Genomic DNA, 13,158 nt, shown 5'->3' on the forward strand with positions numbered 1-13,158 from the left:
TAGAAGCACCATCTTCATCAGTACACATAAAAGCAGTATTCTGAGGCTGACCCCCAAGATTGTTGTAAAACAGGGAATGTGCCTGTGATCTACCATATGGAAAGAATAAATGTCCCTTGGTGTGGTTTTTGAAAGCCTTAATGACATTTCCATTCATAGCCACTAATCTTAGCTTTTAATTTTTGATCTCATGGATAAGAAGTTTATAAAATTTTTTTTAAAATATTTATTTTATGTTAGTTTTTAGTACCGGGATTGAACTCAGGGGCACTCAACCATTGAGCCATATCCCCAGCCCTATTTTGTATTTATTTAGAGACAGGGTCTCACTGAGTTGCTTAGGGTCTTGCTTTTTGTGGAGGCAAGCTTTGAACTTGTGATCCTCCTGCCTCAGCCTCCCAAGCCACTGGGATTACAGGTGTGTGCCACCATGCTTGGCTAAAACATTTTTAACTGGAGGTACCCTGCTTAAATGAAAGTGTAAAGATGAATAATCAAAGAAAAGGAAATGGGATAGTCTAAGGGAAGGATAGCCTTAAGTGTTCTGTCTTGAGGGGTGGGGTAGGAGGAATACTCAGACTCCCCAGAGTGCTGGGAAGCAGAGTTTGAAGGGGAAGGGAGACAGGGAGCACTGGGGAAAGTGAACTTTAGCAAAGACCTGAGAGTAATGAAGGAGGAAGAAGTTTTGTGAGGGAGAATGCAAAGATCCTGCAGCAGGAGCACACCTTCTTGTTGGAAGAAGAAAAAGGTTGTGTTTATGACTGGAACAAAGCAAGAATGGAACAGAGTGGTAGGAGATATTGTCAGAGAGACAAAGCAGAGTGTGGCCTACCCTCACCTACAAAAATGATTCAAAATGGGTCAAAGACCTAAATGTAAGAACCAAAACTATACACTCTTAGGAAAAAACCCCACAGGGGTCAATTGACATGACCTTGGATTTGGTAATGGATTCTTACATATGCTGTTAAAAGCATAAGCAACACAAGGAAAAACAATTAAAAAGTTTCGTGTAAAGGACACTATCGAGAAATGAAAAGACAGCTCACAATTCGTGAAAAAGTAATTGTAAATCATGTAGTGATAAAGGTCTAATATTGGGGCTGGGGTTGTGGCTCAGTGGTACAGTGCTCGTCTAGCACTGGGTTTGATCCTCAGTACCACATTAAAAATATATAAATAAAATAAAGGCATTGTGTCCAACTACAAGTAAAAAAAGTATTTAAAAAAGTCTAATATCCGGAATACATAAGCAACTCTTACAACTCAATAACAAAAACAACCCACTTTAAAACCAAAGGACTTCAATAGATATTTCTCCAAGAAGATATCCAAATGGCTGACAAATATATGAAAAGATACTCAACACCATTAAGTCACTAGGGAAATGCAAATGAAAACCACAGTAAGATATCACTTCATACCCACTAGGATGGATGACTACAACTGAAACAAACAAACAGTCCAAACAGAAAAAAAAACTATTGGAAACAATGTAAAGAAACCAGAATTCCTAAATATTATGTTAGAAATGTAAAATGGTGAAGCTGATATAGAAAAGTTTGGTGGTTCCTCAAAAACTTTTACCATATGACCCCAAAACTCTATTCCTAGATTTATATACACACACACAAAAATCAAACTGAAAAGAGGTACTTCAGCAAAAACCTGTTAGACAAATGCTCTTTAGTGACGCTATTTAGAAGAGCCAAAAGGTATAACACCTCAAATGCCCATCAACTGATGAATAAACAGAATGTGGTATATCAATACAATGGAATATTATTCAGTCAAAGAAAGTAATGGAGTACTGGATACATGCTAAGATGTGAATGAAACATATAAATATTACACTGAATGAAAGAAACCAGACAAAAAGGTTACATGTTATATGATTCTGTTTATACAAAATTTTTGGAATACATAAATTCATAGAGCTAGAAAGTAAACTGGTGGTTGTTAGGGGGAGAAAGGAATGGGGACTGACTGCTTAATGGTACAGAGTTTCCTCTTGGGGTGATAAAAATGTCTTAGATCAGGCAGTGGTGATGGTTGCCCAATATTGTGAATGTACTGAAAAATCAGTGATAAAATGGTTACTCTTACCCCCAAACCCCCTCCCAATTCAATCACACAGCTCATATTTGAAAAACCCAAACTCTGTATCTAAGAATTAACTTTATGTCTTTTGCCTACTCAGTCAGTCTACATCCTCCACAAACTAAAGGAGCTCTGAACCACAATGGCAATGGACTTTTCCCTCCATCTACCATCATTCAGAAATGATACATAACTGTACTTGTAGTAATAGATTTCCCACTGTTGCCCAAGCACATACAAGTTTCCAAACAAAATTATTTTCTTATAATGGACTCACAATACAAACCATCTTGGAACTAACCCTAACCCTAACCTTTATATAGAAGTTAACTATCATCTACCTATCTGATAAATCAATAGTGGCTACAATTGCTAATCCCTTTAAGATGATGCTCCTGTTTGCAAGAGTATAGCAATAGGGTCATGTTTCAACTAAAAAACACCATTCTTCAGTAATAATTCCTGGCAATTTCTATCCTCTGTGTTTTCTCTCCTGGTGTAGACCACAACTCTTAGAAACATGACACCTAAAACTGACTTTTGTTTTAGGTCACTTTTTCACTGCTGTAACCAAAAGAACAACTGGAAGAGGAAAAGTCTATTTGGAGCACACAGTTTCAGAATTCTCAGTCTATAGATGGCCAACTCCATTGCTTTGGGCACAAGGTGAAGCAGAAAATCATGGCGGAAGAATGTGGCAGAGGAAAGCAGCTGAGGACATGATATCAGAAAGCAGAGAGGGAAAGACCCTACCCATCATTGACAAAATGTATATCCCAGAGGTATGCCTCCAATGAAGTACCTCCTTCTCCTGCCTATAGTTACCACCCAGTTAATTTATTCAACTGGATTAATGCACTGATTAGGTTAAGGCTCTCAGAACCCAATCATTTCACCCCTGAACTTTCTTGCATTGTCTTACACATGAGCTTTTATGGGACACCTCATATCTAAACTACAACAACTTAAAAACCTCCTCTTTGGGCTGGGGTTGTGGCTCAGTGGCAGAGTGCTTGCCTTGCACATGTGAGGGCACTAGGTTTGATCTTCAGCACCATATAAAAATAAATAAAATACAGGGATCGTGTCCATCAACAACTAAAATAATATTTTTAAAAAACACCTCCTCTTCAAGGTTAATGCTGCTAATAAGGCAGAAACTGATAAGAGACAGAATGGTTATGGCAATATGCGTAATAATCCTTCCTAGATAGTCACTCTGAGCCTTCAAGGTAACAACATTCATACAACCTTTTGGAAACCAGTTTGTTCAATGCTCTTCTCTCCAAGCTAAATTAAGAGCCTACATCTCCAATTTATATCCATCCCATACCCTTCAATCACAGACAGTGATAAAGATTTCAAAGTATGAGAAATTTTACATGCATGCAATTGGAAAAATTGAGCTAAAATATCAAGTTAACTGGAAAAAATACAACTGCAAAAACTACTCCTGGAAATCTGACAGTTAGATACACATTCCCTAATATAGCCAAGTACTCCATTTTCAACAAGCCAACAATCTGGTCTTTGTTCATCAGTTCAATAGAAGATGATGTCAGGGTCACTGAAGCCCAGATCACTGCTGGCCTTTAGGTACTCTATGGCTTTCCAGATACTCAAGACACTTAGGTCCTAATCACCAACATCTGACTCAGCCCCTTCAGAAGTCTTAAGGGTCATGACAAAAATATCTCTTCAGTGAAAAGCACAAAAATCTCCAAAATAAACACAAGCAAGACTCCTCTAAGATGGGGCAGAGGCACCACTGAGCTACGTCCCTGAAAAGTTAACTAGTAGTGTGTGGGTAACCAACATATTGAGCTTCTTACCATATAAACATGCAGGACATCAGTCCCTCTGCAGCACTCCACCTTTTTGGGCAAACTTAAGTTTTTGAACTGAATTAAGGTGGTAGAGCACTTGCTTAGCATGTGCAAGGCCCTGGGTTCAATCCCCAGCACACATAATAATAATAATAATAATAATAATAATAATAATTTTAAAAAGAAAGAAAAAATTTTTCAAATATTCACCATTCCCATTTCTTACTTCCTATTCACCTCCATCTGGTTTCTGCCTCTTCTAATCTAGAACAGTTCTTACTAAAGTCAAAGACCCCATCTCGCTAAAGTCAACAGATTATTTTTAGTCCACATCTTTGCCTGATGACTTTTTTGGTGAAATACTCTCTTCCTTTGCCTTTTAGAACCCACCTTAAACTAGAATTAGCTTCTTAAGTAAGCATCTAAGGCAAAAATCAAGAATAGTTTAAATTACTCCTGAAAGTCCTTTAAGTGGCTCATTAAGTATAGCACACTTACATAAATGCAAATCAAACTTGGTTCTTTCTCATCTAATTAAAAATACAGTACAGTGTATTTAGCTAAGTTTACATACTTAAAAACTTCAAGCAAAGTGCAATCGCATTGTACCTCTTGGGCCACATAACCTGTTCCTGAGTTACCCTTCTCTACCAAACTAGGCCTGAACCCTTTTCTCTTACTAATCTCTTTCGAGGTTCTCAACTTTCACGGCTCAGTGAAATCATTTGAGGAACATTTAAAAATCTAAGGCTGCAATTCAGACCAAGAAAACAGAAATAGAAACTTGTTAGGTGGACCCCAGCATTAGTGGTTTTTAATCACTCAGTGATCCTAATATGCAACCAAGATGAAAATCACTGTTCTATACTCTCCCTTGACCAAAAATCACACACTCAAAAAGCCTATAGAATCAGGGAAGTAAATCATCAAAACGGGTTAGGCTTAAGGTTTTAGAGAGTTGTGAGCTTTGTAGTGAACTAGAAAGCAGCTGAGATCAGTTGTGACTTAGCTCCAATAATTGTTGCCATATAGGAAAGCCAACTTAGAAGTGCCATATTTTTAAAGTGAAGCTTCAAATCCTGATTTTCATGGGAAATCTTTAGATTTTAAGGTATGGGCAACTAACATAGAATTAAACAACAAAACCACTGTATGGGCAAAACAAAACAAACACATCTGTTAGCCAGATTCTGTGGTGGGCTACTGGTCTGCAACCTCTGCCCTGGGTACTTTCACTCATACCCTTTAATTTTTAACCTTTAAATTTGTGCCACTAATTCTGCCCTTTCCAATGCCTGTGACACCTATTCTTGAAAGTCTCAGCATCCCAATGTGAATGAAAAATGATTTAAACACACCTCAAAACTACCCTTACAATGTTCTCTATCTCAGGTAAAAATTTCATCATTCACCTGGTGGGGCAAGCCAGAACTCTGAGAAATTCATCCTAGGAACTTGTTTTTCTCCCTCAATTCTTTTTTTTTTTTTTAAATATGTATTTAGTTGTCAATGGACCTTTATTTTATTTATTTATTTGTGGTGATAAGAATTGAACCCAGTGCCTCCTCACACATGCTAGGTGAGCATTCTACCACTGATCCACAACCGAACTCCTCCCTCAATTCTTATACCATATCAACCAACAAATCCTATCAAGTATGCCTACTAAATATATCTCCTTTATACATATACTCTCCTCCACTGCTATCACCTTAGTCCCAGCAACCAGCTTTCTCTCCAAGTTACTCCCAGTAACCTAAATTAGGGTCAGCTGTCACCCACATTCACTTTTGTTTCCTTCCAAACCTTTCTCTCCCATATGACCAGAATGAACATTTAGGAATATAAGTATTTGCAAATACATATACACACACTTACTTGACCGAACAATTCCACTTCTAGCAATTTATCCCACAAATGTATTCATATACATATGAATTAGCATATTTTTAGTACTGTCTGTAATAGACTGAAAATCATTTGAATGTCAGTAGGGCAGTGGCTAAATGATCTGTTGTATAATCATCCAGTGAAATATTATATAGTCCTTCAACAAAATAAGGAAACTATATATCAAGAGATAAAGATTCTAAATACACTATTAAAAAAAGAATACACAGTATGCTACCATTTATGTAAACAACAGGAAGAAAGAACATGCATTTGCTTGAATGCCCACTTAAAAGTGTCTATAATGATAAAACTGGCATCAGTATCATACCTTTGCAAAGCATGGGGGAAATGCTGGCTGATGGGGGCTATTGGGATCCAAGGAAGACATTCTTATTTAATGGGCCTGGAGGAGGCCCTGGCATCTATACTGTTTAAGTACCTCTGGTGATTCTGATGAGCAGGCCAAACTGAGAATCACTGACAAGTAGCCTCTATTTTCCCAGCTTCATTCTGTATCATACTACCCCACCATTTTCCATGCTCCAGTCACACTGGTTATGGGTTCCCAGAAAAGGCTGTTCCTTTCTGCCATAGGACCTTCACACTTTTTTTTTTTTCCCTGTCTGGGATATACTGACCCTCTAAGCTTCATCTGGTAACTCCTATTTATCCTTCAGAGTCCACCTTAAAGGTCACTTTTCCAAGGAAACTTTTCCCCTAGTTTCCAAAAATCTCTCTTTTAAGTATTCAGATAACCTGTTGTTCTCCTCCCAGAATTTAACATAATTGTAATGAGGTAACTACAATTACTCATATATACATCTGTCACCTTCTTTAGACTATAGGACCAGAAATGCTGAGACCACATTGTTGCTTTTACCACCATATTCCCAGACTTAACTTAGCATCCAGCTGGCAAAGTAGGCCTTCAGATGTTTGTTAAATAAATGATGCTTGCTTTTGCCCCCCAGCTTAGCTGAGGAAACCAACATATAAGCAAATGAGGACAAATGCAATGTCACTGGTATTAAGCAGCAGTTAGTTTAGAATATAGTTCTCAATTTCGGATGAATTTGCTCCTTTCCAGGGGATGTGTGGCAATATCTGGAGATATTTTAGATTGTTACAATAGTGTATGGAGTTGCTACTGATATCTAGTTAATTAACCAGGAGTGCAGGACAGCCCTCCACAACAAAGTATTACATGGTATAAAATGTCCATAGTACCACAGATGAGAAATCCTGATTCACAAGATGGTAATATTCAAGAGGGTGGTTAATTCTACTCCAAGTTTGTGGGTTTCTGTTTGGGAGATCCTGGAGGGCAAGTCAAGAAAAACTTCAATGAGGAAGCAAAGCTTCAGTGTTGAAAGGTGGCAGGGGCCAAATCACTGGGGACTTAGAAGTAATGAGGAGTCTCCAAAGAGTTTAAAAGCAAAGAGATGGTTTGAACAGGTATCCTCACTAAGTACCGCATACTCCTTTCTCTTCAGATAGTTGGTTTCAGCTAAATATTTAAGGCCAAATTAGTTCAGACCAAGATAAAGTCAGACAGCCCCTTCACTCTCAAGAATGTTAAACTGAGTTTTAAAATATGCAAATACTTACAAGTACAAATAAATCATTAACTGTTTAATGTTCAGATTGCTAGTAAATAATTATTTTTGAGCCCAAAAGCCAGGTTGGACCTGATAAAGACTTCTCAAAAGCTTTTTATTTTTTTAAACTTGTTTTTTCTGTCCTGGATTTCTGAGCTTATATATTCTTTTACAATATAAAAGTTGTATAAAATAGCCAGCTCCCTCCCCACCCCACCCCCGCAAGTTTATCACAGTATAAGTTCTGCCAGAAAGGATGGGAGAGCCATTTGGATACAATAACTGTGATTAAATTGTGGGTGTAAATTACAAGTCTATAGATTTATTTTTTTTAAAAGGTTTTCAGTAAAAGTCATGGAGACTACTGAAAGAAATCTAGATACTGTTTAAAGGTATCGCCAAGAAAACAACAACAACAACAACAACAAACACACCCTGTGTTTTACTACAACACAAGCCTGCTCGCCTGCTGAGCTGAGCTGGACGCCCAAGCTCTGACCTAGTATGGCAATTCTTAGGGTCTCGGCGCTGAGTACTCGCTCTGTTTACAAGAAACTGAGGCCTGACACTAAGGAAGAACAAAGAAAAATGCCTGGCACCATAGGTGCGGGGGATGTTTTGTACATAAATGAAGATTTGAGGAGGAACGCTTTCTCTGATCTTGAAAGACATTACAAATCACTCTTTCTGCTTACGTGTTAAAAATTTATTTTGTTTTCAGATCACTGCCTAATAAGAAAATACCTTATAATTTACAAACAGCAGTTTCTCTCCCCCTACGTTTGCCGTCAATTAAGCGGGATAAAATTTCCTTACGCTTTAACCAGAGTGGGAGGAATGGAAATAATGTGTGCACAAGAGAGTTCGGATGCAACATCAACTCCAAGCCCGGACAGCTGGTTTCCATCGAAAGGTCCCCCAGGAGAACGCCCCTCCGAGGCGGAGGCCGGCCACCGCGGCGGAGACCCACCGAGGCGCTCCGAGCGCGGCCGCGGAGCAATGCCGAGATCCGCCCGGCCTCCGTTTACCTTTGTTTCAGGTACCCTAGCTCCCAGCCGGGCAGGGATCCCGCCCGCGGCCCCGAGCTGGTGACACATCCTTCTTTGGCCAAGTCGGGCCGAGGTTGGGCAGGGGGCGGGGAAGGAAAATAAAGCCTCAGCGCCTAACGACGTGACTCTCAGTTCTTCCAGAACGTTGGCATTTGCTTCTCTGCCAAGCTTTCCTGTTAACAAGTTCCCGAGGACTGTGCGGGGGAACTAGCCCCGGAGCCCCGAAAAGTGGGAGGCGCCGGCCACTCGGCCTCCCTCCTCCGCCGGCGCCCGGGCAGGCGTTTTCCACACTCTCGGGCCCCGGTAAGTGCGCAGAGGTGCCCGCACTGCCCGGAGTCACCGTGACCACAGCCCTGTCCGTTCTGCTGTTCCTCTGGCCAGGCCGGTCCCCGCCCCCAGGCCCGGCCCCGCCCGCCCGGCCTCCGCGCGCCGCCCCCCGGCTTCGCTACCCCTTGGGCCGGGCCGGGGTCGCCGAGGGCTGTAGGCCGCGCGGCGGGAGCCCCCGCGCCTACCTCAGAGCCCGCGGCTCCTCCTCCGGCAGCTGCCTCAGCTAGCGGGCGACACTCGCCACCAGGGCTCCGCGCAGCGCGGGCTCGGGGATGCAAACGCGGCGCGTGAGGAGCGGAGGCCTGAGTGTGCCCCGCCCAGCAGCGCCGCCGCCTCCCGCTCGTCCCACCCTCCGCGGCGGGTTGACTCCCCGCCCCTCCCCGCCCTCCAGGCCCCGCCTCGCCCCTCCCCGCCCTACAGGCCCCGCCTCGCCCCTCAGGGTCCGCCCCTCCAGGCTGGTGGGGGCAGAAAGGGAGCTGCGAGGGCCGCCGCGGCTGCAGCCCACGCACCCTCTTGTATGGCGGCCTGAGAAGTGAGTCTAAAGCGTTACTGTTATTTGACCGGTACGAGGCTCTTGCTCGAATGTGTTACTATTACTATTGTCATCGTCATTTTTCTTCTGGTTGTTGTTATAGTCTTTAGTTGTTTTTCCCTCTCAGAGGCCACTAGGCCCCTTTGAGGGCGGCCCTCACCGCTGACCAGACTATCCTGACCTCGCATTAGCCAACACCTGCGCCACATTTGGCTCAGCCCAAGAAGTTATATGAATTTTGAAAGAAATTTAAAAATAATTGTTGTTAAATGTAACCCCAATACAGAAAGCTATATAAAACCAAATGCACAGCTAAATATTCTGACACTCATAACCACTTTCCAATTTTCACACCACATAAGGTGGTCTGGCTTCTAATAAAAAAAACAAAACAACAACAACAAAAAAACACCTCATCAATAACCAGGAGGATTCAACCTGCGAGGGCTTTGCAAAATTGCCCACTTAGTAACTGCCTCAAAAACTGAAAGCTGACTGGCCCACAGTCGTGCCCTTTTCCACAATACATTTGTAAAATAGAAATTTCCCCAGAATTAGGAACCCCGAATCAAGTGTGTTTTTGTGAAGTTCTTAATTAAAAATATAATAAGTATATAAGCATACAAATAACAGTAGGTCAATCAGGAGACTGAATAGCATGATAAGGATGGAGATAATCCTAGGGGAAGGATTGGGAGGTATGTAAAGACTTAAAAGTAGCCAAGAATTAGATGGGCTGTGAGGATAGGTCCCAGATATCCTGCTATTGTCCTCACTCTCTGTCTCCTGCACCCAAAACAGCACCAGGCACACACAAGGTGTAGTGTGTGTGTTTATATATGTGTGTGTGTGTGTGTGTGTGTGTTGATTGCCAGGAAAGGAAAATGTATATAAAATCGCCTAGAACAGGCTTTACCTGCTGAAAAATTGCACCCAAAGTCAATTTTCCCAGTAGCTAAAATGATGTTGTCTGTAAGATGCCTTGGAAAGAAAAGCAAATTATATTTTCAACTTTATACTGCTTTTCCACTTTAAAAGCCCTTTCACATGCTTATGATATCTTACTTGAGACTTAAAGCAATCCTGTGAGAAAGGTAGGGCAGGACAGAAAGACTTCACAAAGGTCAAGGTTGATTTCATGTGGGTAAGAAGGGGAGGTACACGGTACACAGTGAACCATAAAACAATTCCAATACTGCTGACCCTGCCAACCTGGATTCTTGGTTTGTCTTGACAGTTTTATTGCCCGAGTTTTTACATTAGGACTCCTTTGGCTCCTTTGCCATGCATTTATACACAATATAACTTGAATGTACAAAGGACACAAATCCTGCCTTGAAATTTGATTCAGTACAGTGGAGTCAGCCTCTTCATGAGTGCCTTGGTGATTTGGGACTAGAGGGTTGCCAATTTATCACCATTTATTGAGCACCCAGGCTCTGTAGTCCGTTGTAAGAATACAAAGAATATGAAACAAATGAGACAACATCTTTGCTCTCAAGGGGCTTATGGCCAAGTAAGGGAGATTGAAAATAAATAAGTGTTTAATTTATTATGATGGAGGGAGAATAGTCCTGAGCACAATTAATTGTATTGGGGCAGGGAGAGAGATAGTAGGGTCCATTTTCTCAGCAAAAAGAACATCTGAATATTTTTAATTAAAAAACATTTAAAATGGAAAAAACTATCAAATATTCATGAAAAATATTTAATATCAATTGCAAAAGTGAAAATAATAATTTATAATGAATTACTATGCACCTATTACTCTGCTTCAACAATTATCATCCCATGGACAGTTTGTTCCATCTGTATCCTCACTACCTTTCTTCCCTGGATTATTTTGAAACAAATCACAACTAGCATGTTATTTCACGCATAAATATTTTCATATGCATCTTTAAATGATGAAGTCTCTTTTAAAAAGCAAGGACATCATTAAAAATCTTTTAAGATAAATAATTTCTTTTTTTTTTTTAAAGATAAATAATTTCTTAAGGTCTAGGCAGTGTTCAAATTTCCCCATGTTTTATAGAATTCATTTCTTCAACTCAAAAGGTCCTTACATTGCATTTTCTTTAAGTCTCTTAAACCTTTGTTTTATTTCCTTTTGTTTCATATGTAAAAGAAATGGATACTTTGTCCTGTGGAGTTTCCCATATTTTGCATTTTGCTGATTACCGACCTATATTGTTGTTTAACATGGGCTCTACCCCTGTATTTTCCCATAAGCTGATAGAACTAGAGTTTTGATTAGACTTAGGAAAGTACAACCCATAAGGAAGAGAAAAATCAACCTGTCAGAAACAAACCCAGAATTGTCATGAATATTACAATTAGTAGACAAGGATATGAAGACATATATCTATATCCCAAAATATTAAAAAAGTTCCCAAGATACAGAAAATATATAACAAAAGACCTAAATCATACTTCTACAGATGAAGTCTATAATATCTAAGATGAAAAATACATTAAGATCCTGAGGATGTAGCTCAATAGTTGACTATCTTGCATAAGCCCCTGGGTTCAATCCCCAGCATCACAATAAGCAAGAATAAAAAAAAAATGAAATTGAATTAATGGCAAACTAGACATTGCTAAAGAAAAGATTAGTGAACTTTAAGCTACATCAATAGAAATTATCTAAAAATCACACATTCAGAGAAAAAAGAGATAAAAAAGAAAAAGAATATAAGTGAGATGTAGGACAACTAGAAGTCACCTAATATATGAATAAATGTAGAGGTGTGGGATCAAGACATATTTGAATAAATAACAGCTGAAGGTTTCCATATTTTGTGAAACCATATGCAGTCATTCCTTGCTATCTGCCAAAGATTTTTTCAACAATCCCACCCTTCTTCGTATCAAGATCTACAGATGCTCAAGTATCTTATGTAAAATTGGGGTAGTATTTCATATTACCTTCAAACATCTTTTTGTATACTTTAATGTCTACATTATTTATAATACTAATAAAATATACATACTATGCAAAAGTTGTCTTACTGCATTGCTTAGGGAATAATGACAAGAAAAAAAATCTGTATATATCAGTGTAGATGCAACTCTTTTTCTGAATATTTTTAATCTGCATCTGGTTGAATCCACAGATGCAGAAATTGCAGATATGGAGGGCTGATTGTACTTAGAGATTTAAGAAGCTCAATACACTTTCAGAAAATGAAAAGAGTATCAGAGAGATATAAAACAAGTATAGTTTCCAGACCAGCAGATGATAGACTTAAAATAAAACACATAAATGATCATATTAAATATAAATGGACTAAAACTATATGATTCAACAACAAAGATTAGGTAAAAAAAATCTAAAACACAACAATATGCTGCTAACAAGAAATTCACTTTAAGGGGCTCAGTGATAGAGTGCTTGCCTAGCATGCGTGAAGCACTGGATTTGATCCTCAACACCTTATAAAAATAAATAAATAAATAATAAATAAATAAAGGTATTGTGTCCATCTACAACTAAAAAAGAAAAAGAAATGTACTTTAAATTCATAGACAAAGTTAGGTTAAAAGTAAAAGGATAGAAAGAGATTTACTATTCTAAAAAAAGATGTAGTCCAAACTAAAGTAGATTTTATAGTAAAGAATATTATCAAATGTAATGAAGCTGGACTGGGATTGTGGTTCAGTGGTACAGCGCTCGCCTAGCATGTGCCAAGGCCTGGGTTGGATCCTCAGCACCATATAAAAATAAATAAATAAAATAAAAAAATGTAAAGAAGCCTATGTCATAATGATAAAGGTGTCTGTTAACCAAGAAGATACAATCTTAAATGTATATGCCCTTAACAATAGAGTTT

The 13,158-nt window shown here is 39.4% G+C and overlaps 1 protein-coding gene across 3 annotated transcripts in view; it reads right to left on the reverse strand.

Annotated features, from left to right (window-relative positions):
• The window catches only part of Ppp2r3a (protein phosphatase 2 regulatory subunit B''alpha), a 172,141-nt gene extending 163,011 nt beyond the window's left edge, over nt 1-9,130 (reverse strand). For 2 of the 3 annotated variants that reach the window (XM_058574874.1, XM_046431355.2), the window contains exon 1: nt 8,979-9,130. The gene's annotated coding sequence lies outside the window, so the exon portion shown is untranslated. Of the gene's footprint in view, nt 1-8,445; nt 8,822-8,978 lie in introns of those variants that run through there. The other variant, XM_046431356.2, reaches the window with a different exon arrangement.
• Between the last annotated feature and the right edge of the window lie 4,028 nt (nt 9,131-13,158).

The sequence above is a fragment of the Marmota monax genome, unplaced genomic scaffold (assembly GCF_021218885.2).
Source record: "Marmota monax isolate L192 unplaced genomic scaffold, Marmota_monax_Labrador192_F-V1.1 WCK01_AAM20220418_F8-fsc00022, whole genome shotgun sequence".
Lineage (NCBI taxonomy): Eukaryota > Metazoa > Chordata > Mammalia > Rodentia > Sciuridae > Marmota > Marmota monax.